This window comes from Peromyscus eremicus, chromosome 13 (genome assembly GCF_949786415.1).
Source record: "Peromyscus eremicus chromosome 13, PerEre_H2_v1, whole genome shotgun sequence".
Lineage (NCBI taxonomy): Eukaryota > Metazoa > Chordata > Mammalia > Rodentia > Cricetidae > Peromyscus > Peromyscus eremicus.
The window spans coordinates 34,082,939-34,110,545 of NC_081429.1; the positions used below are offsets into that span (position 1 = coordinate 34,082,939).

Sequence of the window (27,607 nt, forward strand, 5' to 3'; positions counted from 1 at the left end):
CGCTGGAGGAAACAGCCATCTCCGTAGTGTTAAGCATTGCCCCACATTCTGCAAATACGGACACAGTGTTTAGATTGACTAGATGTTGTTAGTGTTTATGAAACATCATGTACTCTTTGAAATGCCCTAGCTACCCTAGGCACCACCCTTCAGGCCAATTTAGACTTTGGTCTAGTACGGTTGCCCAGATGAAAATCAGCAGTAGCTGTTGAGGAGTAGGGTAAAAAGCCAAGGAAGAAAATAACATGGGGGGTGGATAGAGAGAGAAAACTACCCCCTGCGCCTTTCAGATTTACAGAATGACTGTTTTTATGTTATTTACCTGTTCCTATGTGCCCACACCAGTGTTGTTCAGTTGACAGTCACAGGGAAATGACTTTAGGCAGCATGTTTGGTTTAGGTAGCCCCATAACTGCAAGATCCCATAGTCCTCCAAAAGAAAAAAAAAATCAGCCTATGACCCCATTTGACATACAAGAGAACTAAGATTCTGAAAATCTAGCTCACCTCCCAATATTCCTTAGCTAACCATTGATGGAGACCAGCCTCATTTCTATCAGAGTTGGAAAGGTACCCATCATTAAAAGTTGGGGGAACAAAGGAGGTGACTGCCCATCTATGCATATTATGTGTATGAAAATATCATAATAAACCCCCTTAGTTTACACAATTCAGAGATAAAAATTATAATGCCCTTCAAAAGTTTCTCCAAATTTGTTCTGCTATTTATTTGAAGAAAATAATTGTCAGTTATATTAAAATAGTAGCGGTTCATGGCTTCCTACTTTCAAATCCAGTAACCTCAGATGTTGGTAGAAGGAATTTGTGAGATGCCGCACTTTTAAATGATGAACCTGAGACTTGAGGACTTTGATGTACCAAATATCATGCATTTTTAAGAACATGTGGATCTTACATCCAGGCGTATTTGGTCAAATCCCAATCTGTGAAAGAGAAAGCAAATTATAAGATGTGAGTGAACTCAAACTCCTCTGTCCAAAGAAAATGACAGCTGACAATAAATGAAATCTGGTTTTCCGAACGCTGAAATCTAACCAGGTCTCTAAGACTATTATTTGGAGAGAAGAGAGAAATGAAATAAGCAATTGACAAATGGCTGATGAAACAATCAGTAACAAGAGGAGAATAGCCATGGTACATTTGAATTGCTGATTTACCAAAAGAAGAAGAAGAAGAAGAAGAAGAAGAAGAAGAAGAAGAAGAAGAAGAAGAAGAAGAAGAAGAAGAAGAAGAAGAAGAAGAAGAAGAAAAGAAAAAAGAAATAGAAATAATTTAGGCAACATGTGAAACTTCTTTGCAGGGCAAATGAAAACAATTCTCAATTCTCCTAAGATCTTCCTATGTCGTCTTACAAATTATTCTTCTGTTTTATTCCATAAAACCTCTTGGTTACAATTTAATCTCACCTTTGCTTAGCCCAGAAAAAAAAAAAAAAAAAAAAAAAGCGAACCTCTGTTTCGCTTTCCTTACTTACAAGGAAAGCGTTAAGCCTCATTTTCTGTAAGCTAAGAGCAAAGCATTTAGAAGCAGAGTCTAGGGATGTGACAAGGCCACAAGCAATTACCATCCCTCTCCTGTGTCTCTGCCTGAATGTTTATGTGAATCTAGCAAAGGACAAGCCGCCCTTCCCCTTGTGAAGTCTCTGCTGGTCACAGAGGCAGATTTCAAACAATCTACGCTTTACTCCTCTGGGTTGTGTGGCTTTGTAGACTGTCAGTCGAGCTGTCCAGGTGGGAAGGTAGATACTGCCGCCTCTCTGGGCAGGTGCTGTTTGCATCAGGTCTGGGAGACGGCCCTGGCAGGTGCCAGCCCAGTGCAAACAGGAGTGAGCTGTGTCACTAGGACGTTCCTGAATCCTGGGGCTAATTAGCCTTCCAAAGCTTTCATAACAGTGAAGAAAACAGCCTCTTAGAGATTCCATTAGAAACGGCAGAGTTTCAAGGTACCTGCGATTGCCTGCCCATGGCTGCCAGAAACAAGAAACCTTTCTCTCTTGATGTGAGACCATTAGCTTTCTGCTTTGCAGCCGGCCATCTGCTGTACTTATCTCTAACTAGAGATACAGGGGAGCCCTTCAGCGGCCCCTGGGACAGCATTATCTGCTACAGTAGAGGATCACCTCCATGTCAAAGAGGTGTGGGCGTGAGTGGCAGGGACTGAGAGACAAGAAAATAGCAGCTGTTTTTGTGGGAAGCCCTTATTAGGAGTCTGGCTCAGACCCAGAGCACCGCTTACCTGATTTCATTGATCTTTCCAACCAACATGGATAGGACGTAGTGTCTATCACCCCCACACACGTGGAGAACTGAGCCTTGCCCTTCATCAAGATGTAGAGTGAAAAACATTTTGAACACATTTTTAAAAATTGGTAAAAAGGTAATTTGCATGTATAACATTTATTTAATGTGATGACTCATTTATTAAGTGTCAACTATCCATCAAGGAAAGCGCTTCTTAAATTTTCACAATATTTTAGGCGCAATCATTTTATTATCTACATTAGCCTTCTTTTGTTTTAATATATTCAGTGGAAACCAATGCAGTATATAAATATAAATGATTAGAAGTACTACTGATTATCTGACTGGGTTGAGTCATACACACATGATGGGTCACTGTAGTTATGAGAAATCAGGCCAGTGTATGCATTCAGATAACCCTGGGCAAGTACTAGAGTGGGTACCAGGGTCCAGCCCCAGTTCAGATGATAACAATTAATGGTGAAAAGAACAAATGTTGCCTTTCATGGAGTTGAGAGTAAAAGGACTGTTAGAAAATACAACATTATAGAAAGAATATTATTAGTGGCAGGCATGGCAATGCATACCTAAAATCCTACACTCAAGAGGCTGAGGCAGGAGGATTGCATTTGAAGCCAGTTGGGTCTCTCTCTCTCTCATGTATGTGTGCATGCGCTCACACATATACACACGTTATTATGTAAACTGTATATGAATGATTTGATGTTTCTAAATATGAAATGAAAAAGTAAAGTTTGCTGTAAGCTTTCCTTTAAAAGGGTACTTACTTGGTGGAAGGAGATGGCTCAGGGGTAAAAGTGGCTGCTATGCAAACCTGAGGATTTGTTTGAATCCACACACCCCCACAAAAAAGCCAGGCATGGCTGCAGATGCCTGTAACCGAAACCTTGGGAGACCGAGACAAGTGGATCTTGGGAGTTCCCTGCCCAACCACCCTGGCTGACTTGGTGAGTCTCTTGTTCAGTAAGAGACCTTTACTAAACAAGGCAGCAAGGGTGAGAGCAGTAGACAGAGATGTCAGACATCTTGCTCTGACCTCTGCATGTGTGTACCAGGCATCCACCATACACAGATGCAAGACACACACACACACACACACACACACACACACAACTGAAGGGTATACAAAGTAGTTCCCTAGAAATGACTTCATCAGAGGGGAAAAGTAAATGGTTACCATGACCTTGCAGAATTAATTAACAAGAATTCTTGAGTTAAAAAAACAATAGAAAGGAAAGTAAGCTATAACAAGCTGAACACTGGTCAGTATGGATCATACAAACATCCCCTGGACACCCATAAGAACCACTGGTCAGGACCTTCATTCTTGCTGCTGAGTAGACTCCAACACAGGATTAGAAAATCCACAGCTGTGTGTGTGTGTATATGTGTGTGTGTGTGTGTGTGTGTGTGTGTGTGTGTGTGTACTTAAGTCAGATGCATTCTTGACTGTTTATATAAAACACTTCTTAGCAAACGTGGGTTTTTCTTTTATCTAACTTGGGTTTCTCATTGCTGAACATGTGCATTTAGCATGAGTAGGTTGTTCTTGGGTTGCTTGGTGGATCTTGCTTACCTTCAGCCATTTCAGAGGCTTCGCTGAGGACACCTCACTTTAGAAAAATAGCCTTGAGACCTCCAAGTAGAACTGTAATTAAGTGTCATTTGGGGACTAATAAGCGAGGCCTGCAATGTTATCTGAGCTGGTGACTGGGGGACAGATGAGGATGCAAGGTTCAGTTTCTGGTCAAAAATGCTAGCTGGTTATTAGACTCCAGGAAATTCATGCACCAGGATATGTAGAGCTATTACAGACTGAAAATATAAAGCTGTATTGATTGCATGAAGGTCCATAGAGACTCAGTTTCATATCTACCAGTTTTATTCCTTAGAAATGAATGTGCCTTTTGATTTTTGCCTTATTAAACTTGTTTCCCTCTATTAAACCTTTTGTGGAGATAAATATAAAGTAAAAGTGTATTTACCAAAACCTCCGCATTTATTTATAAAAATCCATGAGTTCTGCCCGGCTACCATGGCCAGGCAATAACTTCTCTCATTGTTGAGAGCTGGGAGCATCTAGGGTCTGGTATCTGGAGTTTTGGAGGTCTGGGTATATTGGTATCCTCTACTGCTCTGGGTTGAAAGTTTGGACTCCTTGCCCCAGATTCACACAGTGAAATATTATTGTCAAGATGATATTAAAAGATGGGACCTGTGTCATTAAACTTTTCCTCACTGTAACAAACACTGGAGAGGAATATTTTAAAGGAGTATTTACTTTGCCTCTTGATGTCTGAGGTTGTGGTCCATGGTCATCTGGCTCCATTGCCAGCGGCCTATGGCAATATAGAACATCCTGTTAACAAGAGCGTGTAATGGAGAATTGCTTACCTCACAGCAGCCAAGAAGTGAAGTAGAAAGACAAGGGTTTGGAGCACCTTCAAAGGCACACCTCAAGTGACCTGCTTCACACACCAAAACCCTGTCTCCTACTAGTCCATTAATGAAGTCTGTAGTATCACGGTCCAGGCATCTCTCCTTAGCACTACCAGTTGAGGACCAAGTCTTTAATACATGACCCTTTGAGGAAGAGACATTTCATGCTCAGGCCACAACAGTGCCCAAATGAATCAGACCCCCAGAGATACCCTGGTCCCCTTTCCACATGTGAGGGCAGAGTGAGACGTCATCTGAAAACTAGAAAGTTGGCCCTTCCCAGACTCCAAACCTGATGGCAATCTGACCTTAGACACCTGTGAGAGACTCTCTAAAACACTGAGAAACAAATCTCTAAGTCGCCTAGCTTTTTCTATAGCAGGCTGAGCTGGCTAAGATACCTATAAAAATTGGGGATTTGGGGCTCGCTCTTGAGATAACAAACTATTAGCTACAGTAGATATAGAAATACTTCTGTTTGGGGAAATTTTTAAGATACCATTGCAATTCCTTTATCTTGTGGGGAACTAAAGGTAAAACAAGTACACAGAAAATCAAAACTTACCTTTAATAGATTTTTCTATAATGCTAAGATCTTTTTGAGTCTATACTGGACCCATCAAGTTAATCTAGAAGCAAGAGTAAATTGCTTGTATCTTACAAGTCGGTCATAGGGATGCACGGCAGGGAAGTGGCTACTGAAATTGGGATAAACTTGAGAATGGAAAGCTGTTTTTAAAAATCAGGTAAAAGAGACAAAAAATTTAATCAGGTTTGGAAATAAATAAAGCAAACTTGCAGGCATTTGGGCTGTCGCGAGGCCGGAGATACAAGTAACTTTTATCTACGTAGGCAGAATGGAGAGAGTTGGAACATAAAGGCAGTGGGAGGATTCAGACCTCTGTTCTGAGGCTCTGCAGGCCCTATTTCAGCAAATTGCCATATGTGGCCATGTGTCAGGGTAGACTTCATGGGGAGTCCTATATTTACCAGGTAAGTGACCAGATGTCTTTGCCAGCATTTAATGGCTTCTGGGGAAGGAATTAAAAAATTCAGCCCATACCACCCAAAATAGGAAATCAGTTTTCTGACTTTAAGTGAAATTTATGGATAATTCAAGATAAGCCATCTGTGCAATAAGAAATACACATCCTACAGATGGTAAGAATTATAGGACCTATAATATGGTTAATAATAGCAGTGCTTTCAGATGTACTGTATGACAATGTATGTATATGGGCTCATGGGTCCGGGGTGGGATTTTATGCTTAGACCCTGTTGTCAGATTCCATCTCTGACATGGTAGTCGATCAAGATTATCCATCAGTGGGCCTGGGAGGATGAAAGATGAAGGAAGAGGTTTAAGAAAGCGTTTCAGGGTTACCTTGGAGTGAATATGCATATTGATAATAGATAATAGATTGATATGATTGATTTAACTTGAGGTCAAATGCCATTTGAAGGAGAACAAGAGTAAAGGTAGCTTTCTTCTATAGCTGAGTTTTTTCTTCCTTCCACTACATGACTACATGGCATTTACATAGGTACAAACACTTACATAGGACAAACATAGGTACAGATAAGACTGCAGATCCAGAGCCTTGTAGAGTAGGCGTGGTCAGCATTAGACCCTGAACTCGTTGAGGAAAGTTGTCCTGGTTGCTTCCCCACCAGGACCATGTCTGCCTTGGTGACGTAAATTTGAAAAATTCTCCATCCTACTTCAACTAGCTGTGCTTGGGCCCCATGCATTATGCTCAAGCCAACTTGTATGACCACTTGGAATTTATTTGTGAGACACATTCATGATTAAACATTAAATGATATTAACTTGCAGTTAAACAAGTTAGATTAAAACACAAAAGACCTCCTCAAATACACTTGTCCTGATTACTTTAGTGCACTTTAATATCATGTTTCCTTGAGCTTACTTATTTCTTTTGTATCTATGTGAGGGAAACTATAAACCAGGGTGTAACTACGAATGTCCTCCAAATTTTGCATGCAGCAATTTCATAAGAGTTGTTTAAAACTGGCCAAAATGGGAGTCTTCCTCTAGAGGAACCTGGGAATGTAACCAGTCTTGGCTTACTTCTGTAGAGGGATGGCTAACCTATTATCAGCACATCACTAAGAATACACTTTTTTTTTCTTTAAAGGTAATTATATAAAAATGTTGCAAATAAAATTAAAAATCACACATCAAAATTAACCAGACCCGAATACTAAACAACTCAGTGAATTTCTATACAGTTAGAGTCACTATTTGGAAAAGAAGCTGTGTGACTTTAGGTTGAATTTTACACTTTAGTATCAAATATATTTTTATGCACTTTAATTTACTACCAAAAAATGAAAAATCCATGACAGAGTTAAATAAGAACAGTTAGCTTTATATCCTTCTTCATAACTCATGTTCATTGCCTACATTCAGTCCTTCCTAATCCCCTTATATTAACCTTTCTTGTCTTTTATTATACATGTTACACTTTACCCACACATACGTGTGTGTGTGTGTGTGTGTGTGTGTGTGTGTGTGTGTGTGTATTTGACTGAATTCCAGAAATGAGGGAGAACATATGGATTTTTTTCTTTTTGAGATTGTATGAACTTAACATTATACATCCTAAGTCCTTTCATTTCCTGCATAGTTTGTGATTATATTTTTCTTTAGAGTTGAGTGGTATTCTATTTTTATATATACCAAATTTTTATTATCCATTCTGCTGTTGGTGGACAACTAGGTTAATTCTAATTTTTTGTTATAGTGAATAAAGCAGCAATAAGCCTGGGGTGCAAATATCTTTATGGTAGGGTATAGAGTTCTCTGGGTATATGCCTGGGAGGGAAATAGTTCGGTCATATGGTGGTCTATTTTTAAATCTTTGAGAAATCTCCAAACTGACTTCCATAACGACTGCAGTTTTGTCACCAACAGTGAAAAAGGGTCCCTTTCTTTCCACATCCTTCCCTACATTTGCTCACAATTTCTTAATGATAGCTATTCACTAGGGTGAAGTGGTATATCAAAGCAATTTTAGTTTGCATTTCCCTGATGTCTACGGACATTGAATGGTTTTTCAATGGTTATTGGCCATTTTCGTTTCTTTTTTGGTAACTGTTGAGTTTAGTTGCCCACTTTTTTGATTGATAATTTTATTTCTGGGGTATTTAATTTCTACAATTCTTGGTAAATTCTGGGTATTAGCTCCTTGTCTGATGTGTATCTGGTAAAGATTTTCTCCCATCCTGTGGAATATTTGCTACAGTGATAGTTTCCTTTGCTGTACAAAAGCGTGTTCTTTTTATATAGTCCCATCTACTGGTATTTGGGGCTTGACCCTGTGCTATTGACATTCCGTTCAAAACATTCTTGCCTTCTGCAGTATCTTGAAGGATATCTCCTGTGTTTTCTTCTAGAAATTTTAGTGTTTCACGTTTTATGTAAAGGTCTTTGAACCATTTTGATCTCATGTTTGTATAGGGTGAAAGGTAAGAATCTAATTTCATTCCTCTGTAGCTACAAATCCAGTTTCCCCAGCCCCATGTGTTCAATGGACTACCTTTTTTGCCAATATACTTGTTGTCTTCCTGATCAAAAACTAAGTAGACATATCTTTGTCATTTTATTTCTTGTTCCTCCATTTTATTCTGTCCCATTGATCTTCCTGTCCGTTTTTATGCCAGTACCATGTTATCTTTGTGATAGCTCTAAAGTATAATTTTGTTTTCTCACATCAGTATCCATATTCCCTGTCTTCTGGGGTTGTCCCACACCTTTTAGGACTGTCTTCCTTCTTTTCTTCAGATTGTTTCCAAAGCTTCCGGGTTTCCTACTCTACCCCTTGATTTAAATTTAGAAACATGATGGTAGTTCAGGGATGAGCATACGAGCTATGCCAAGCCAATCAGAATCCTACCTCTCAGGTAGCTAGGCTTGAACAATATGGGCATAGAATTGATTGTAGCCACACTTCCCCTAACATCTGCCTGGCATACAAAAAGCTGTTTGCTGTTATTAGATTGTGCACCAGCCAGAGCTGGCAGTACAGTTGTGGGCCAGAAGAACCTAGTGGGCATCATTGTGTGAGTCTCTGGGCACAGACAAGCTGATTTCTATTTATCACTATTATGTTGATAAGCAGACTCTGGCTTTCCTTAAGCTACTTTGAGCTGGGTTTCTATCACTTGCAGCTAAGATTCCTGGCTAATGCAGTTCATTCAATATTATTCCCATCTTTCTCATTTCTCCACTTTCCTTGGTTCATAAATTATATGTGTGTATATAAACTGTATGTTGAGATTTTAAATTTCAGAGGAAAGAATTACTAGGAAACCAGATGTAGTCATTTAGGAAATTCAGGTTTTCTTAGACAAAACTTGCAGGATTTCCATTCCATCATGAGGGTTGAGGAAATAAAAGGACAAAGACCTACCAGGAAGAAACATGATTCCAAAGCTAGAATTAATATTCCTCCAGCAGAAGAGTCAAATGAAGATAGGGATACTTTCAAATGAAATTATAATGGATGGTCCAGTTGGTTTCCCATCTTGATTAATTTGTAGAAGGCAATGGTAACTACATCACATGCCATAGGAATATACCTAATTGGTATAAGAAATGAAGGGAAGTAAAAGTTAAAAAAAATAAATATAAGAAAAGAAAAATGAGCAAAAGACTACACATGTTGTTCCTTAATACATGCATCTCAGCTTCTATATCTAATAGGAATGACAATAATATCTTGTAGAGCAGTGGTTCTCAACCTTCCTAATGCCATGACCCTTTAATATAGCTCCTCATGTTGTGGTGACCCCCAACCGTAAAATTATTTTTATCACTACTCATAACTGTAATGTTGCTACTGTTATGAATTGTAATGTAAATACCTGTGTTTTTCTATGGTCTTTAGTGGTCATGACTCACAGAATGAGAACCTATAGTGTAGAGTAACCACAATGATTAACATTTATAAAGTTCTCAAACTGATCCTAGGAAATTTTAAGAGCTAAGTCCATTTTAGCTCTTACTTCCTTCTGTGTTCTGAAGGGGAATAATGGTACACATCATTTACTACAAGAAAGTTTAACAGAGCTATTGTAGACTCAAGGTCAGTTTACAAGGGATCATAAAATAGTCTAGAAACAATAAAAGGGTAGGAAATGGACCACTCTTGGAACAGAAGGAACATCAGAAGAGGAGTTACCGGAAGGTGCAAGTTGTAAGGAGGTGGTGGTCTGTAGCTGAAATTTTCCTGTGTCATGCCTGTCTCACGGTCATGACAAATCTCTCTCACTCACCAGCCCTGCAGCTGCTTAGACCCAAGTAAACACGCAGAGGCTTATATTATTTACAAACTGTATGGCCGTTAGCTCAAGCTGATGACTGACTAGCTCTTACACTTAAATTAACCCATAATTCTTATTTATGTTTAGCCATGTGGCTTGGTACCTATTCTCAGTTCTGCCTTGTCATCTTGCTTCCTCTGTGTCTGGCTGGTGACTCCTGACTCAGCCTTTCTCTCCTCAGCATTCTCCTTGTCTGCTTATTCTGCCTATACTTCCTGCCTGGCTACTGGCCAATCAGTATTCTGTTTATCAACCAATCAGAGCAACACACATTCACAGCATACAGAATGACATTCTAGAGCATTTCCCCTTTTCTGTCTAATCAAAATGGAAGGTTTCTAACTTTAACATAGTAAAATTACATATAATAAAACAGTTATCAAGCAAGAATTACAGTTACAATATTTAGTCAATTTATATTTGGCAAATTCAAAGAAAATATTCTATTTATCATATATTTGTGAGTCTAAGGTTTCATATCTAATTTATCTTTTATCATAACCAAGGAAAATTATAACTATCTAGTCTTCAACTATATCAAAGACCCCAGAAGGATATAATATTACCTAAGGAAACAGGAAAAGTGACTTCCAAAAATTCTGAAAATAACAGAGACAGCTGTCTGCCCGGGTAGTCATCCAAAGTTTCTCTGCAATGTTGGGCATCCATCTTCAGCCCATAGGCCTAGTCTCTCAGTCATTTTTTTCTCTGTGTCCTGTAGAATGTATGGCAGTATCTTCTGTGAAGCAAGAACCTGAAGGACCATCTTGCCTTGCAAAGTTCAGTGGTCACCTTCCTATAGGTCCTGAATGTCCAGTTTATATACATTTTGTCAAGCAGTTCAGGCAAGAATAGTTTCTTGCCCAAATGGCTATTTTTGCCAAGAAGAAGATAAACTCCATATGGAGTGTTGTCAATGGCCATCTTTTTCTATGAAGTAAATCGGTGCTGCCAGGAGCAGACGTGTCTCATTGTCCAGAAAGTCTAAATTTTTAAAACATTTTAAATGCCATGTTATGTAGGTCTTTGAAGTGTTTGAAGATTACCTACCTAACTGAATTATTTCTCTGTATACCAAGAAAATTTAACATAACTGTAAATTTGATTATCATAGAAGACTAATTATTAATCTGTATTATTTTTAATTATCCATTACAATTTAAATGAGCCACACAAACATAATACCTTCAACAAGAGTAGAAATATACATACAGTATAACAAAATTAACTTTAAATTTGTATCAATAAACTAAAATCTATACCAATGTAAAACATTTTAAACAAGTTGCTCTTTAAAAGTAGGTTTAATAATCTACCCTTTTATCCTATCATAACTATATTCTATTTTTCCATATCATATCCTCCTTTCTTCTTTTAGAAACATATTGACTATGACCAATAACAATTTGTAACCAACAACCTAAACAAAGACAAATATCCATAATCCATTTTTGGGGAATGTGGGCATAGTTTTCTAGGCTACTTCCTGCTGATAAAGGGTGCTATATTCTTATGGGGATCCTGAAAAAAATATGAATTATGGTCAAGTCCTGACTGGAGTAGTCTGTGAGGCTGCATTGTCTGAGCCAGTTGCCATAAAATCATTCTGGATGTTGGATCATCTGGGCCACGGTGTCATCGGAGACCTTTCACAGGGTCTTGGCTTGTCCAACCATATTAGCTTGGAAGCAATCCACAGGTTTTCATCTTCTATGGAAACAAAAGCAGAACCTTGTTTCCAAAGTAACGCATCCTTAGACATAGATTTTGAAATCAAGATATCTTTAAAATATACATTTTTATTTAACTCAGCAGCTTTTATAATCAGATGTCTCTTTGCAGTTAAAACTCCCAAAGACAATATAATCCAGATTCTCTGCGTAATATCCATCTTTACATGGCTTATTTTTTAATACTACCTTTACTGTCTCTTTAAAGAATTTACTTTTTAAAACTATTTCTTTATATAACTATCTATATTCATTTTCTTCTCTCTTCCAAGCCTATGTACATTTTTACACACATTATAAACCATTTAAAGTCTTGTTCTATCTGAATCTGCCTTATTGTAAATCTATTGCTTTAAACTGTATCATTACTAGGACTGAAATTGCAGGCTTGACTGCTGGCTTTTACCCACCTCAGTTTTCCAACATGGCAGTGGTACATTTACTGTCAGCTCTGGCTCTGGGAGCCATGTGTACCACCAACTTTTGGAAGCAGTGGGTCTATGCCTCCATTAAAGCAGTGTGTAGCCTAGAAACCTCTCTCTCTTGTATTAGTAAAAGCTATATTCATCACTCACCATGTTGCATGGCTTGCAGAAACCTCTGTGTAACTCAGCAAGAATCTGCCATGTTGTACTCAAGCCCAAATGCTGTGGCATCTTGTTGCCTGCATGAGACATGAAGCAGGAACCTGTTTTTGGCTCTGTTTAGAATCACTTATTAAGTATTCTCAGGTTTTAGGTGGAAACCCAAGCTAACTCACTGGGCGCCATTTGTAACTGAAGTTTTTCTGTGTCCCACCTGGCCTGCGGTCAGGACAATTCTCTCTCAACGGCTGGTCCTGCAGCTGCTTGAACCCAACTAAACACACAGAGGCTTACATTATTTACAAACTGTTGGCCATTAGCTCAAGCTTATTACTGACTAGCTCTTACACTTAAATTAACCCATAATTCTTATTTATGTTTAGCCATGTGACTTAGTACCTTTTTTCAGTTCTGCCTTCATAATTTGCTTCCTCTGTGTCTGGCTGGTGACTCCTGACTCAGCCTTCCTCTTCCCAGCATTCTCCTAGTCTGCTTATCCTTCCTATACTTCCTGCCTGGCTACTGGGCAATCAGCATTTTATTTATCAACCAATCAGAGCAACACACATTCACAGCATACAGAATGACATGCGACAGCAGTGGTCCCTGGCAGGAAGGATGAAATTTAGAGTGTAGGCAAAGCCAACCAGTGGCCGCTCTGTAGGGGAGAAGATGGTAGAAGAAGATCCTTCTCTATTTTGTAACCAGTGCCACCAATTAACTAAAATAAACCTGAATCCTGAGAGTACAAGTTCACTGATAGAGTCTGTGCAGGGTGCAGAACAGCATGGAAAAGGTGAAGAATAGATCCAAATGAGATAGCCACGCATCTCCATGCCATCCCTTCCTACTCTTCTTCTGGGTAAATTCACTTTTTTGATAAGGAGACAGAAAACGCAGTAAGCTACCATATGATCATAGATTGATGTCAAATCAGCCACAGTCTCACCTGAACCTAGGACATTAGCCATCACTTAGGCATGTGTAAGTAACTACACAACCTCTAGAATTCTTGTAGAGCTGGACATTGAGGTTGGACATCACTATGCCCTTCCTAAAGCATCTTCTCTGTGCTTCTCTTACCTCTACCAATTCATGGGGTAGAAAAGAATTCTTAGTCAGCCAGAATAATCCAAACTTTCATTCTTATAACATTTGAATTGACAGTCTTATCTTTATTGGTGGTAGCAGGTTCTCATTAACCAAGACTATTGGATAAGGAAGTATTTAGAGTCATTCTGGAGAATCCTCTGGCTTTTAGACATAGTCTTCTATCCTGCCATGCCCATCTCAGTCTATTAGAGAAACCTATTGTGCTGCCTAATTTTATGTCAACTTGACACAGGCTAGAATCATAGAGAGGAGAAAAAAACATTTGAGAAAATGCATCCATAAGATGTCTGCTAATACTCAGGTCATTCATTTGCTCTTACACAATTCAAAGTCCCATAGACATGTCCACAGGGCAGCCCAATCTAAATAACTTGTTATTCAGACTCTCTTCCTAGGTGATTGTATCAAATTGACAACCAATATTAACCACCACAATTTCCCATCTTATGCTTGTCAGAAGGCTCTGAACTGATACCTTGGTGATTCATAAATAGTAGTGTAGTATGACTTTTGTCATGAAAATTATGCACAGGCTTACCCATATAGACTTGTAAAGACACATCCTATGTCCATTATCAGTCACTCTGCTAGGGCAAGCTGTGGCATCTCCTGCCTATTAGAAACAGTAGGATTGTCTTACAAGGCTTAATTATATTCTGTGATTTTAGAGATTACATATAAACTCAAGGGCTACAGATTTTCCAGATATTCTGTGAACTGTCAATACACTTCTACTATTGTGTTTCTCTCTCTCTCTCTCTCTCTCTCTCTCTCTCTCTCTCTCTCTCTCTCTCTCTCTCTCTCTGTTTCTCTGTTTCTCTCTCTCTGTTTCTCTCTCTCTCTCTCTCTCTCTCTCTCTCTCTCTCTCTCTCTCTCTCTCTCTGTGTGCATGTGGTGTGGGTATGCGTGTGTGTGTGTGTGTGTGTGTGTGTGTGTGTGTGTGTGTGTGTGTAGAGGAATGCACTTGCCATGGTACAGCTGAGGAGGTCATAGGAAACCTTCTGGTGTCAGTTCTTGCCTTGTCCTCCTCAGGGACAGGGTCTCTTGTTTACTGCTGTATACACTAGGCCACCCAACCTCAGAACCTTGGGGGCCTTCTCTGTCTCTGCCTCCCATATCTCTGTAGGTACACTGCTGGGGTCACAGATGTGTGCTGCCACATTTAACTTTATGTGGATTTGGGGGATTTTAAACTTAGCTCCTCATGTTTGCACTGCAAGTGATTACCCACTGAGGTGTCTTCCCTGTCCCCACTTTGTTTTCTGTGACAGGACTTCTCACTGGCTTGGAATTCACCAAGTAGGCTAAGGTGGCTAGCCAGCAAACCCCAGGAATGCTTCTGTCTCCCTCTACCCAGATCTGGGATTATAAGCGCATCTTCATGGCTGGCTTTTTTTTTTTTTTCAATGTGTGTTTCGGGATCAAACTGAAGTCAAGCTTGCTGAAGTCAGCAAGCCCTTTCTCTGACTCAGCGATCTTCTCAGCTCCTACCTTTGTTTGCTTGTTTGTTGGTTGGTTTGTTTATGCTTTTCTTTGGCATGTACCTAAGAGCCTTGATCCACTCACTAAGACAACAGAGCACTAAGTTCACATCTTTGGAAAGCAGGGGTCAACTCCACAATGAGAAGTAAGCGTGAAGAAGAAAAATAAATCACCAGAAGTCAGGGTGGGATGTGTGTACGGTCTCTGCTGGGGCTTGGGGCTCAGGGCTCAGGGTACCCATTGAAATCCTGTGTGTCCCGGAAAGTATTTCAGAACTTTGGTCCATGTTGGAAACACAAGGTGCGACGACCTTTCTTTCCAGACAATAGAGATCAGGGAGTGGGAAGGTTTCACAATGAATATGGTAATTTTTCCCAGAATTGGTATTTTAGATGGAAATATTTAATTGTGGTAATACATCTGTTGAACTTCAAATGAGGAAGATAATAGAGTGGAAAAGGTCAAGTTATTCATCATATACAATCTCTGTTCCCAAAACCACTGCTTACAGCAAAACTGTTCTAGGAGACATTTCTGTACGACTCTTATCTTAGAAGAAGGTAAAGCATAAATAATTTGCATTTTTGTTAAATGCACATTTCCTGGGAAAACACCTACTCATTATCATCATCTTTCCTTGAGTTATCTAAATTTGAGAGAATTACCATCATAAATTAGTTGAAAATCATTTACCTAATTTTTTTCTTATTAGTATTTTGCATTTAATAGCACTTCCTTATCAGACAAGCTTGCTTCAGCTCTTTGTTTTTAATTAATTATTTCAGCTCACCACATACTGGCATCTGATTATATACTTCTTTTTTATTATGAATTGCATATTTCCCAAGGCGTCATCCTGTGGGGCCACTGTTCTGCTTCTGGTTAATGGACTGTGATCTTATTTTTGTGTGTGTGGAGCAGGAGGTGAGGGGGATACATAAATGGTGGTGAGTCAGCTGGCTTTGGTGCCCTAGGAGGCAAGGTTCTTTGCTCCTGGGGTGGAACTGACTACTTTTCTATTAGCTTCTAGTTTGCCTTCAGATCTACAAAAGGGTAAGAAATGGAATGATTAAGTGATGAGTAAGCTATGCGCCTCCTGGATCTGTTAAGTCGCTGGTCTAGTCAAGGTTTGCTTACTTCAGACTCTGGTCCCTCTTGGCTCCTCTCTGGCTGGAAAGACAAGAACAGTACATCTCCCACTGGTTCTATGGTACCTGCAGGTCAAATTGAAATACAGGCAGTGAAGGCAGCTGGAGAATGGAGTCATTCTTAGAGAATAATCAGTAATAGTAAATCACACCAGAGAGTGTGTTCAAGTTCAGGCAAGCTCAGATGCATTCCTTTTCTCTTCCTTCTCTCATTCATTCTATCTTCTGATTCACACCATCAGCTTCATGTTTCTTTTCAGAACTTCTCAGTACCCTTGGTAAAGAGAGGCCTAGCTGCCCGATGGCTCTCTTGGTTCAAACTGCTGCCCATAAAGTTACAATTCACTCTATTGTGCCACAAATAGAGATGGGCAAAATTCCACCTTCAATAACCAATTCATTATATAGTTATTCATTGAGTATATGCTGCTTATCACCAACATTTCAGTGAGCTTGGCCATGATGAAGTGTTAGTAGATAGATAGGTCAAAGATTTTTTTTCCTCTTCTCACATTCTGGATCTGTTGCATAATTGATGTTGATATTTGTGTGCATAAGGGACCTGTGGATAGTTGTATGACCTAATTGAAGGGCTAGAAACAGACCTTCTAAGTACCCATCAAGGTATGACTTGGAACCATTTAGAGTAAAATGTAATGGTAGAAGAGCAGATGATGTTTTGTTGAGAATGTAGACTTCAGATTTACTCCTGTACTTCTAAATCATACATAGAATATTGAGACAGTCTTAGCTATCCTATGATTTTTTTTTTACTGCATTTCCAACACCGCTTGCCATAGAATCTGTTACAAGGATGCCTATCTGCATTTATTCCTAGCTTTAAGACAAGGAACTGCAAAGCACATAATTGAGGATGCTGTGGTAGTCAAAGCAACTGTTGAAGTTCTTTCTTTTCAGTCCTAATGTTACTCGTGTAAAAAACATGCTTCTACTCATTCATTTACTCCAATTACATTACCAGGCACTGTCAGGGGAAAAGATACAGAGATAGATTACAAATGATCATTCCAAGTGATAGATGATACATCTGCTATCATTTTTAATAGACATGTGATAGATAGGTAGGAGGTAGTTAGACAGATAAGTGGATGATAGATAGATAGATAGATAGATAGACCGATAGATAGATAGATAGATAGATAGATAGATAGATAGATAGATTGATAGATGAATATAGATGGATGAATGGATAGATAGTTGGATGGATTCATAGATGGGTGGATGGATGGATGGATGGATAGATGGATGGACAGATAGGCAGATAGTAAAACATCTAGTGGATGAGATGACAAGGACAGTCATTGCCCTCTGTGGAGTCAGAATAGAAGACTTAGAGATGTGTCCTTAGCACTGTAAGACAGCATGTACAATGGTTAAGGGTCTGGACTTAAGTTCAAACCCTGATTCTTCTACTTATTAGATAGTTTCCCTGACCACTCCAAGTGTTAGTTTAATAACTTTTAAATGGGAAATAATATTATTTACTTTACAGTACCTTTCTGAGGAGAAATTAAAATGGTTATTCTCAAAATTTGTTCTGGAGACTCTGGGAGGGAGTGGTCCTGATTTTGCTGAATCAATATTTATAAATTATTTCCCCCTTTACTCTTATTCGCACACTAATTTTGAGCTTATATGCCTTCTCCCTCTTCTTATGGATGATCAGTGGAGTTTTTCTGAAGTCACTTGGCATGTAACATCTCACCACCATGAATGCAGGAGATAAAAGAATTCCAATGTTTTCCACTAAGTAAGATATAAGTGTAACATAAATTGTTAGAAGGTCTTATTAACAAAATCAAACCCAGAGCCAAGTATTGGGGTAAATGCTGGAAGATCAGAGAAGCAGAACAAGCCACAGCCACCTCGCCTTGCCAATTCCTCGGCTGATCCTGTTTCCTCAGATTGGAAGCCTCTGAGACCTCATCCGAATGGATCTCAGCTGAACTTCCGCTCAAAGCCTAAAAGCTTAACCAGCTCTAGTTCCTGGTTTTCATGCCTTACATACTTTTCTGCTTTCTGCCATCACTTCCTGGGTTTAAAGGCATGTGTCACCATGCCTGGCTATTTCCAGTGTGGCTTTGAACTCACAGAGATCTGGATGGATCTCTGCCTTTGGGAATGTTAGGATTAAAGGTGTGTATGCCACCATTTTCTGGCCTCTGTATCTAGTGGCTGTTCTGTTCTCTGACCCCAGATAAGTTTATTAGGGTGCACAGTATTTTGGGGAACACAATATCACCACATATAAGGTACTTGCAAAAGTAAAAAAAAAATCACAATTTGTTTAATATTTTTATTTTAAAAAATACATCCTTTTTATTTAAATTTTTTATTATAACATGAAACTCATAACTTTAATTTTTATGTTGACTTATTGTTATCATTACTTTAAACTAGTGAATAAATGAATACATTGAAATTCTCTCATTCTTAATTTCTCATATACAAACATGGCTCACATAAAAAAGCTCTTGGGTGTCCTCAAGAAAGAATGGGAAAATGACCTAGAGCAAAGTGTTGGAGAATAGCTAGAAAGAGCATGTTTGACATGCATAGGAAGTACTAAATGTTAAGTGTTATTGCTACGGCTGCGGTGAGGCCTGAAAGCTCAGTTGTGTGTGATGGGAACTCTGTTGATTACTCAGGGAAGCCAGAGTGGCCAAGGAAGGATTTACTGCCTTAGCCAGATTAGAAAAGATGATGTATTCTGCATCTCCAGCCTCCAGAGGTGGCGATAAGTTAACCTGGACAAGGACTGTGTTTGCCACATTGTGTTTATCACGAGGAGCTTACAAACAGAGGTGTGAGCAGTGCTGGCATTGAAGGAGCTGGAGAACAAAATCATCACATAGAAAGACAGCCCTTGGGATAGGATTACAAAGGTTAGCACAAGCAGACAGATAATAAGGGGCAAAAAGACTTCGCTTCTAGAGTCATAGAAGGTTATTATTGAAAGCACACGGAATTATCTTTCAGAGCAACCCTTCTATTGTATGCCAAAACTAAACAAGCATTATGAATACATTTTCTGCCCAGTATTTTAGCAATCCTAAAATCCTAAGTGTTGTTATTTTTCTCCTTTAAGTCAAAGGTAAAAATCATATCCATATCTCTTTACCAAATCGTGCTCCTCTATACCAAGACAGTTGTTACAAACAATTTGGATATACATATCTCCGTGTCTTCTTCTTTATATTAAATGGAATAATATAAAAAAAACCTATGGCCCTTACCAAATATCAGATATCATTCCAAAACCTTTATCTAGACCACTCATAATCTTCACCAAATTCTATAAGGCAAATTAAGCATTATTTTCTTTCTTTTACTAACTGGATAGGGGAACCTGAGACCCAGAAATACTAAGTGAATACCTTGCTATGCTTCCCTTGGATAAATAGAACGCTGAGCAGACATACAGGAAGGACACAGAGAAACACAGTTCACAGTGTGTAACATGAATCTTAAAAGATCTTATTAATAAAAACAAACCCAGGAGCCAGATGTTGGGGCAAACACTGAAAGATCAGAGAAACAGAACAAGCCACACCTCACCTCGCCAATTCCTCAGCTGATCTTGTTTCCTCAGACTGGAAGGAAGCCTCTGAGTCCTCATCCGAATGGATCTCAGCTGAACTGCTGCTCAAAGCCTAAAAGCTTAAAAGACTCTAGTTCCTGGTCCTCACACCTTATATACCTTTCTGCTTCCTGCCATCACTTCCTGGGATTAAAGGCATGTGTCACCATGCCTGGAAATTTCCAGTGTGGCCTTAAACTCACGGAGATCCGGATGGATCTCTGCCTCCAAAATGATAGGATTAAAGGTGTGTGTGCCACCATTTTCTGGCCTCTATGTCTGTCTAGTGGCTGTTCTGTTCTCTGACCCCAGATAAGTTTATTAGGGTGCACAATATATTGGGGAACACAATATCACCACAACAGTGTTTTAACGTATGTAAATTATTTGTGCATGTTGCTGTCTCCCTTCTCAGTGGCCAGTGGATGCTCACTTTAGTTAATTTGGCAGGGCTGCATTCTCATTAAATAACTGTGCCGTCATTTTGATGATCATCCTGGGACTCCTCTGAAGCATGCATGATGATGTTTCAGTTTCAGTTTCTCTGTCCACACCATGTGTCTTAGTCCATTCGGATTGATAAATAAAACATCAGAATTGGGTAGCTTATAAACAGAAGAATTATTTCTCATACTCCTGAAGCGAGGAAGTCCACCATCATGGCAGACTTGATGTCTGGTAAAGGTCTAGTGTTGGGACAGAATACAAAAATCTCTTGCTGTGTTCTTATAGGTAGAAGAGCCCAACTAGCCTTCAGCTATTTGATTTAAGAGAATAGTAATCCCAATCAGGAGGGCTCCACTTCCATCATGTAATCAACTTGCAAAGGGCGCTTCTCCTAAAACCAGGACCTTGGATGTTATGATTTCAGCTTACAAATTTAATGACATAAGCATTCAAACTATGTCCCTCTACATAATCGTTTTCACATATCTTAATGACTTCTGGTCCTGTATCAGTCCACAACCTAAACAAAAATGACAACTGGACCACAGACCAATGTCAGACTCCTGTCTACTCTCCTTCTCGTTACTCATGTCATAAACCTGAAGAGAGGGCCTGCTTCCGTGCTTGGTGGAACTTGGAGTGGAGATGTGAGGGCAATGGGTCCAAAAGCAAGTGTGTCTTCACCTACCAGGGAAGCAGTCTGTCTTAGTAGTAGCAGAGGTTGGTAAAGCCTCCCACATGGCTGGTACTCAAATACTGATCACTTAGGGGATATACATAGTTATCCTATGCCTTCAGACTGTAGATGAGAGGGGACAAACACAGCTATCCTATGCTTTTAGGATTAGGTGAGAGGGGACACATGTAGTTATCCTGTGCCTCCAGGATGTAGGTGAGAGGGGACACATGTAGTTATCCTATGCTTTCAGGATATAGGTGAGAGACAGGCAACTGCAGTTGAGATCTTTTTATGAAGCAGGAATCCTTGAAGACCTTCCAATATGGCAGTGTGAGAATTCCAATGTCTTAGACAGGAAAGGCTTGCTGGGAGAAACTGAAAACCCCTTTTACTTACAGGATATGAAAACATACTGCATGTGGTATGAGATTCCCAAACAAAAATCAGTTAACATCAAGAAGTTCAGAACCCCTGGAGTTTCAGACAAAGCCCAAACATTCTACATATGTGCTTTTATAAACCAGCCACGACCCTAGCAAAGATGAGTTCACAGTAAGCAATTATACACCACCAGGACAAAGAAATCACCACGAAGGGGAAAGAGGGGGTCTGCATAGGCAACACAGGAAAAAAGGAAACAAACAAACAAAAGCCCAAACCCCCAGAGAATTCAAAATAGTAGAACAATATGAGAGGATAAGATAAACTTTTCAATAGCTACTGTAAGATGAGAACTGAGACGCTCAAAGAAAGAAGGAAAACAAACATAAAAAGACACATTTGATGCGTTTTTCTAAGTCAGTCATGGAATTTTTATGGATTCCACTCTTTACCCTACAACTTATTTATGCAGATGGTAAAGGGCTTTAGTCCCCTTTTTCTATGTTGCCTAAATCACTTTGTGGCTGCTTCCTTTGTTCGCTGATTTTGAAATGCCAATGCAATCATAATAAATCCCTAAGTAGCCCATGTATGTGTCAGTCTAGTGCAAGATGCTCTCTGCTCCGAAGACTACTGTTATACCAATACACTATTTCGATTAATTTAATTTTTAGCTTGTTTTGGTGTTAGGATGGTTTGTTAGAGACGTGGTTTGTTGTTGTGATAAAATGCCTAACCAAAAGCACCTTAAAGAACAAACAGTCTATCCTGCCTTCAAGTGCCAAGGGACACACGGTCCATCGTGGAGGAAAAGTAGGGCGACAGGGGTGTGAAACAGCTGGGTACACTGGGCCTGCAGTCAGTAAGTAGAAGACAATGGATGCTATTCCTCAGCTCCAACTCTCCTTTCTAATCAGAATAGGTTGCCATCTCATTTAGCATCTAATCAGAATGGTGCCATCCACATTTAGGGTGGGTCCTCCCATCTCATAATATGATCTAGAAACTCCTTCCCAGACGTGCTCCAGGATTTGTTTCCATGGTGATTCTAAATCTCATCAAGTTGACAATCACGATTAACCATCTCCATTAGGAATCTATCTTTCATGATTTTTCATACTTTGTAATTTTTTAAAGATTTATTTTTAAATTTTTACTCAGGTATATGCATGCAGATCTGTGTGTATATATCTGCATCTTCATAGGCAAGAAGAGGGCGTTGGGTCACCTGGAGCTAGAGTTACAGGCAGTTGTGAGCCTTCAGGTGTGGGTGCTGGGAACTGAACTTGGATCCTCTGGAAGAGTAGCAAATGTCCTTAACCTCTGAGCATCTCTCTCATCCCCACATTCTGTATTTTTCAAAAGTTATATTCTACTTTCTAAATTCTAGGTCGTGTGTTTTTCCATAACGGGTGTATTAGTTACTGCAGTGTGAAGGACGAAGGATTTCTTTTGGCTCATCATTTGAGGGTCTTTAAGGGCAGAAGGGCATGGCAGCAGAAACAGCACTCAGCTGTGGCAGCAAGAATAAGAGGCTGCTTGCTCACATTTCAGTAGATCAGGAAGCAGAGATGAAGGTGCAGGCAGTTAGCTGGCCGTCTCCTTATCTTTCTCTTCAGCCCATGGAATAGTGGCATCCATCATCAGGGATGGGCTCCCTCTTCAGTTAATTCTGTCTAGAGATACTTCCACAGACATACTTAAAGGTATGCTTCACCAAAGCCCGAGGCATATTTACCCATCCCCGCTACCCCCACACACACACACCATGTGTACGTGTGTGTTCATATGTGTGTAAGTAGGAAGCCAGAAGTATCCTTACTCCGGTGCTTTTTTGGGTCTCTCACTAGCCTGGAACTCACTAAGTAGGCTGGATGCACAGAGAGCCTCAGGGAGCCGCCTGTCTCTGCCCATGTACTACTGAGTCTGCCAAGTGTCCACAGCCATGTCTATCTCTTTATATCACTTCTGGAAATCAAACTCAGGTTCTGGAGCTTGCAAGGCAAGTATTTTACTTACTCAGCTATCACCTCAGGCCCAGAACCTTCTGATCTAAGTTAACAGCAAAGATTAATAATCACCACAAGGGTGACATTGCCACCGAGAGGGAAAATGAACTCTTGGGGTGTGAAAACTTGCATGCATAAGCATCGATTGACATACTGTATGCCTGTAGTATTGTTGTTTCACGAGGGAACAATCAGAGAAATTATTACCCAGCTCCTGGAGATGATGATGTTAATATTAATAATGATGAAGATGATGGTTTTAAAAAAAGATGGAAAGACATTGTTCCGGATGAATTGTGGAATTAGCTTGTCAATTCTTAATGCTTATTTTTGCAAAAGAAGTCCCTGGAGACCAGAGCGATGACGTGATTTGACCTAGGTTACATTGCAAATTTGGAGCAGATCTTGAGGGAAACGCCTACTCTTGACTTTTAGTTCTAGATTCTTTCTACTGCACTGCCAATTTGGATTGATGTTGGCACCATGGATACTAAATCCCTCCCAAGTCTTCGAGCAGGGTCTGCACATTGGACAGTTCTGAGCACAGTCTGCCTGTCACTCTACTGAGTCATGGGAAGCCATTTCTAAATGTACCTGCCAAGGGCCTGGCTCTTCCATTCCCAACCTTCCTTTTCATTTTCAGATGTTGATTAGTTGACAGGGATGCTAGCTGAGCCTGTTGGGTGAAAGCGGAGTGCTGAAGAACTGGCCAGAAGAGGAAAAAAATGGCTTCTGGGATCTGTTGCTCAGAAAACAGGCTTAAAAGAAGGAGATAAAAACGACAGGGAATGAGATCATCACTGCTAATGAAGGAAGGGGTGTAATGAGTGACTGCTGAGGCAGAGCTTACTAATCCAGTTTCTTTACACTTCTGAGGTGTGACGGTCAGCCTTGACTGTCTACTTGGTTGTATTGCAGTAATTTAATGTCTGGGAAGGAGGTTCCAGAGAGGATTGATTAAGTGAGGAAGACTCACCACCATATAGGCTGGGGGTCCAGGTGGTGGGAAAAAGAAGGAGAGGAAGCCTGGTAACACAGGTTCTTCTCTCTCTATCCCTTTCTCTGTCTCTCTGCCTCTATCTGTCTCTCCCTTTCTCTCTGCTTCCTGGCCACCGCATTATGAGCAGCTCTACACTTTCATGCCCTAACCGTCATGATGAATCACAACTGCTGAGACCATGAGCTAAGATAAAGCTTTCCTAATTTCAGGTGCTTTATTCAGGACTTTGTCACAGTGACTGGAAAGTTAACATGCGTATAAATAAGACCCTTCTGGTGATGCACGAACAATGCAAACCAAAGCTTTGATCTCTCACAAAAGCTGCGGTTCTCTTTCCCACAGGCTCACACCCCTTAGAATGTCTGCTAACTAACAGTGAGGCAAGGCACATTATCAGTGCTTTGTACTTTTATTTATTTATGTTTATTGGTTTCTCGAGACAGGGTTTCTCTGTGTAGTTTTGGAGCCTGTCCTGGAACTCGCTCTGTAGACCAGGCTGGCCTTGAACTCACAGAGATCTGCCTGGCTCTGCCTCCTGAGTGCTAGGATTAAAGGCCTGCGCCACTGCCGCCTGGCTTTTATTTATTATTTATTTATTTATTTACTGAGATTGGAGCTTATCTTTTTTTCCCAGCTTGGCTTACAACTCCTGAATTCCAGGGCTCTTCCTGCCTCAGCCTCCTGAGTGACAGGGATGACTGGCCAGGGGTATCTATCTGTATCTAGATACCTATATACCTTCATCTACAGTTTCATTGCATCTAATTCTGCTGCTTCTGTTTCTTCAAGAAAGAGCAACAGTAAGGGAAGAAAGCTGAGGAGAAGGGGCAAGTTTATTTGCTTACCAGGTGCCGTCTGTGAATCTCTTTTGGTTGTTAAATGTCCTTTGTCATACCAGGCTGTAAGGACTCCTTTTGTCATATCTTTATAGTGTTTTGGAAAGCCACCCATGACCCATACAGACTAAGATCCTAACCACATTGATGGCTCCTCTCCTCTCCTCTCCTCCCTGATTTCTGCCATTAGTTGTATAAGATGGTAAACATTTGCTATTCAACACTACTAAATTTTAAGATAATTAGCCACTTGATGATAGACAACTAATATACTTCAGTTCTGGCCCTAGGAATAAATGCTGGGGGTTGCTTCATCTCTGAGATCAGACCTGTTAGGGTTGGTTATCTCATGAGAGGTCTAACCTGTCATTCTCCAGAAGTATCCATTTAATCCAAAGAAAGCATGAATCCTTGTCCTGATCCATTCAGCAGGACAGGTACATCTGACTCAGGCCCTCTCTCTTCCCCTTGACCCCAGAGACAATGGCAGTCCAAGAATTTCCATGTGTCCCATATGGGAGTGAGCTGTGTATTGGTTGTATAGGGCAACCATAAGCCACATAAACTTTGTGACTTAAAGCAAAGAACCTTATAAATGTATGATTAATTATTTGAAACTGCAAAGACTTGACTTGCTGAGTGTAGGTGGGATTGAGGTCCATCAGAGGATGGAGTGGAAAATGTTTACTCTTCTCTGTACTTCCTGATGGATCTAGGCCTCCCTTGCCTTATGACTCTAGTCTTTGCCTGCATCTTCACAGGCTTCTCCACATCTCTTCTCCTATCTCTTATAATGGCATATACTCTTGGAGTTAGTCCTACCTGGGTAACCCAGGATGTCCCCATGACCTGATTTGAATTACACCTGCAAAGATCCTTTTCCTAAATGAGACCACATTCCAAAGTTCTGGTAATTAGGATGTGACTACATCTTTGGGGTGGCTTCATCTCAGTGATAGTTCTTTTCTCTCAACAATGACCCAAGTGTCAAGAAAAAAAAAATCTGATCACTCTTGTGTCCCCCAACCTCCTCTAGCTTGGGGAGGCTATTAACCCATTCTCTAGCTTTAGCCTTTCATTTTGTCAGAGGTGAGTGTTGTGTGTAAGGAAAAACCAACTATAATCTTCTACAGTTTACCTCTTGGCCTAGTATAGCTAGTCATAGTCACCCCCTTTCACTGTTAAACTCGTTCTAAGTTGGGATAAGTTCCACAGGCCATCATAATTAAGGTTTGTACTGGCATTCAACACATCTTGCATCTCAGCAACCGGCATCTTTCTTTCCTGTCTTCGGATCCTTGGAACTCAAACATCTATGAGATGACAAAATAAGTTTTATTTCACATGCAGTTACAGTTATTATTAATATTCATTACCTTAAAGGTGGGTGCTTCAGGGTTTGGGAGCAATGTGATCACGTAATGAGTATGTGTCATGAGGAAGAGGAAAGGGAGAAGAGGTGAGTGTTTCAGAAGCTGTCTCTTTAAAAAGCAAGGCTGGAAAGATCCAGTCTGAAGATGTGTCTGGAATCATGAGTAAGAACCATCACCCCAAAAGTCCTCTAGCATCTGGAATTATAAAAAGAACATTTGCCAGTACCCAACCTATGGAGAGAGGGCAGGCCATTTGTGGCACTTAAGGCAGAGCCACCAATTCTATACCTCTTTCTCAGATTCAGGTTCAAACCAGGCCTACCTGTCAGGACTGGGAACAATCCAACAGCCTGAGTGATGTCGACTCAGTCAAAGCCACTAATCTAGGGAAAGATTATCTTCATGGGATGGACTTGGGGATTCCACTCATGAGATTCAGACATCATATTCCTATGAGCCAGTCTGAGCAGATGAGCACTGGGTGAGAGGGAAAATGGGCATGATTCATGGTCTGAAGCACAGAGTCCTCATTTACAGAGTTTTTAACATATTTGTTTGATTGTCATACTTTAGCACCAGCTTTATTCAAATTCCTGGATATTTGCTATCTCTTTATGTCTTGATTTCCTCCTGTTTGATGAGCGTGCTGTATCAGTTCTTGTTGCTAATCTAGGTGTTGATAATCCCTTCTTCAATTGGGTAGTCACTACTCAGGTTCCAGACGTTATCTCAAATTCCACCATGTCTAAAACTGCATCCTCACAACAGGTCACTCTTCCCAGGGTGGAATGCCCCAACCCTTTCTGTGGCTTTGTCCAGAGTGAATACGTTTTCTTGGAGTTGTTTGTTCCACAAGAATCGTGTTTGCTTAGGGTGACTTATTTGTGTCTTCTCTTCTAGACCCCAGGAATTTTTCAAAGAGCTAGAAGTGGCAATTTCGCTTTCTTACCAACCTTCACCCTGAGAATCTGGTGAACAGGCAGGACTCAGTAAAACTTCATAGAAAAGCCAGTGACATGTGTGGTTCTTGTCTATTTTTCTATTATAGACTCTTGGCTGGTGACAAAATCTGAGGATCTATGTCAATACAGTCATAGTCACCATGAAGGCTCAATCACAAATTCTGGGCTAACCTCTACTATGTTGGTCGATTA

General features: G+C 40.2%; 1 long non-coding RNA gene across 1 annotated transcript; it reads right to left on the minus strand.

Moving 5' to 3' along the window:
* On the minus strand, window positions 1-27,607 carry LOC131923342 (uncharacterized). Its single transcript, XR_009382579.1, has 8 exons — window positions 26,776-27,607; window positions 16,117-16,193; window positions 12,376-12,464; window positions 10,637-11,054; window positions 9,929-10,033; window positions 9,158-9,326; window positions 840-944; window positions 1-430 (listed from the first exon to the last, which is right to left on the minus strand). It is a non-coding gene; the product is annotated as an uncharacterized LOC131923342 (long non-coding RNA).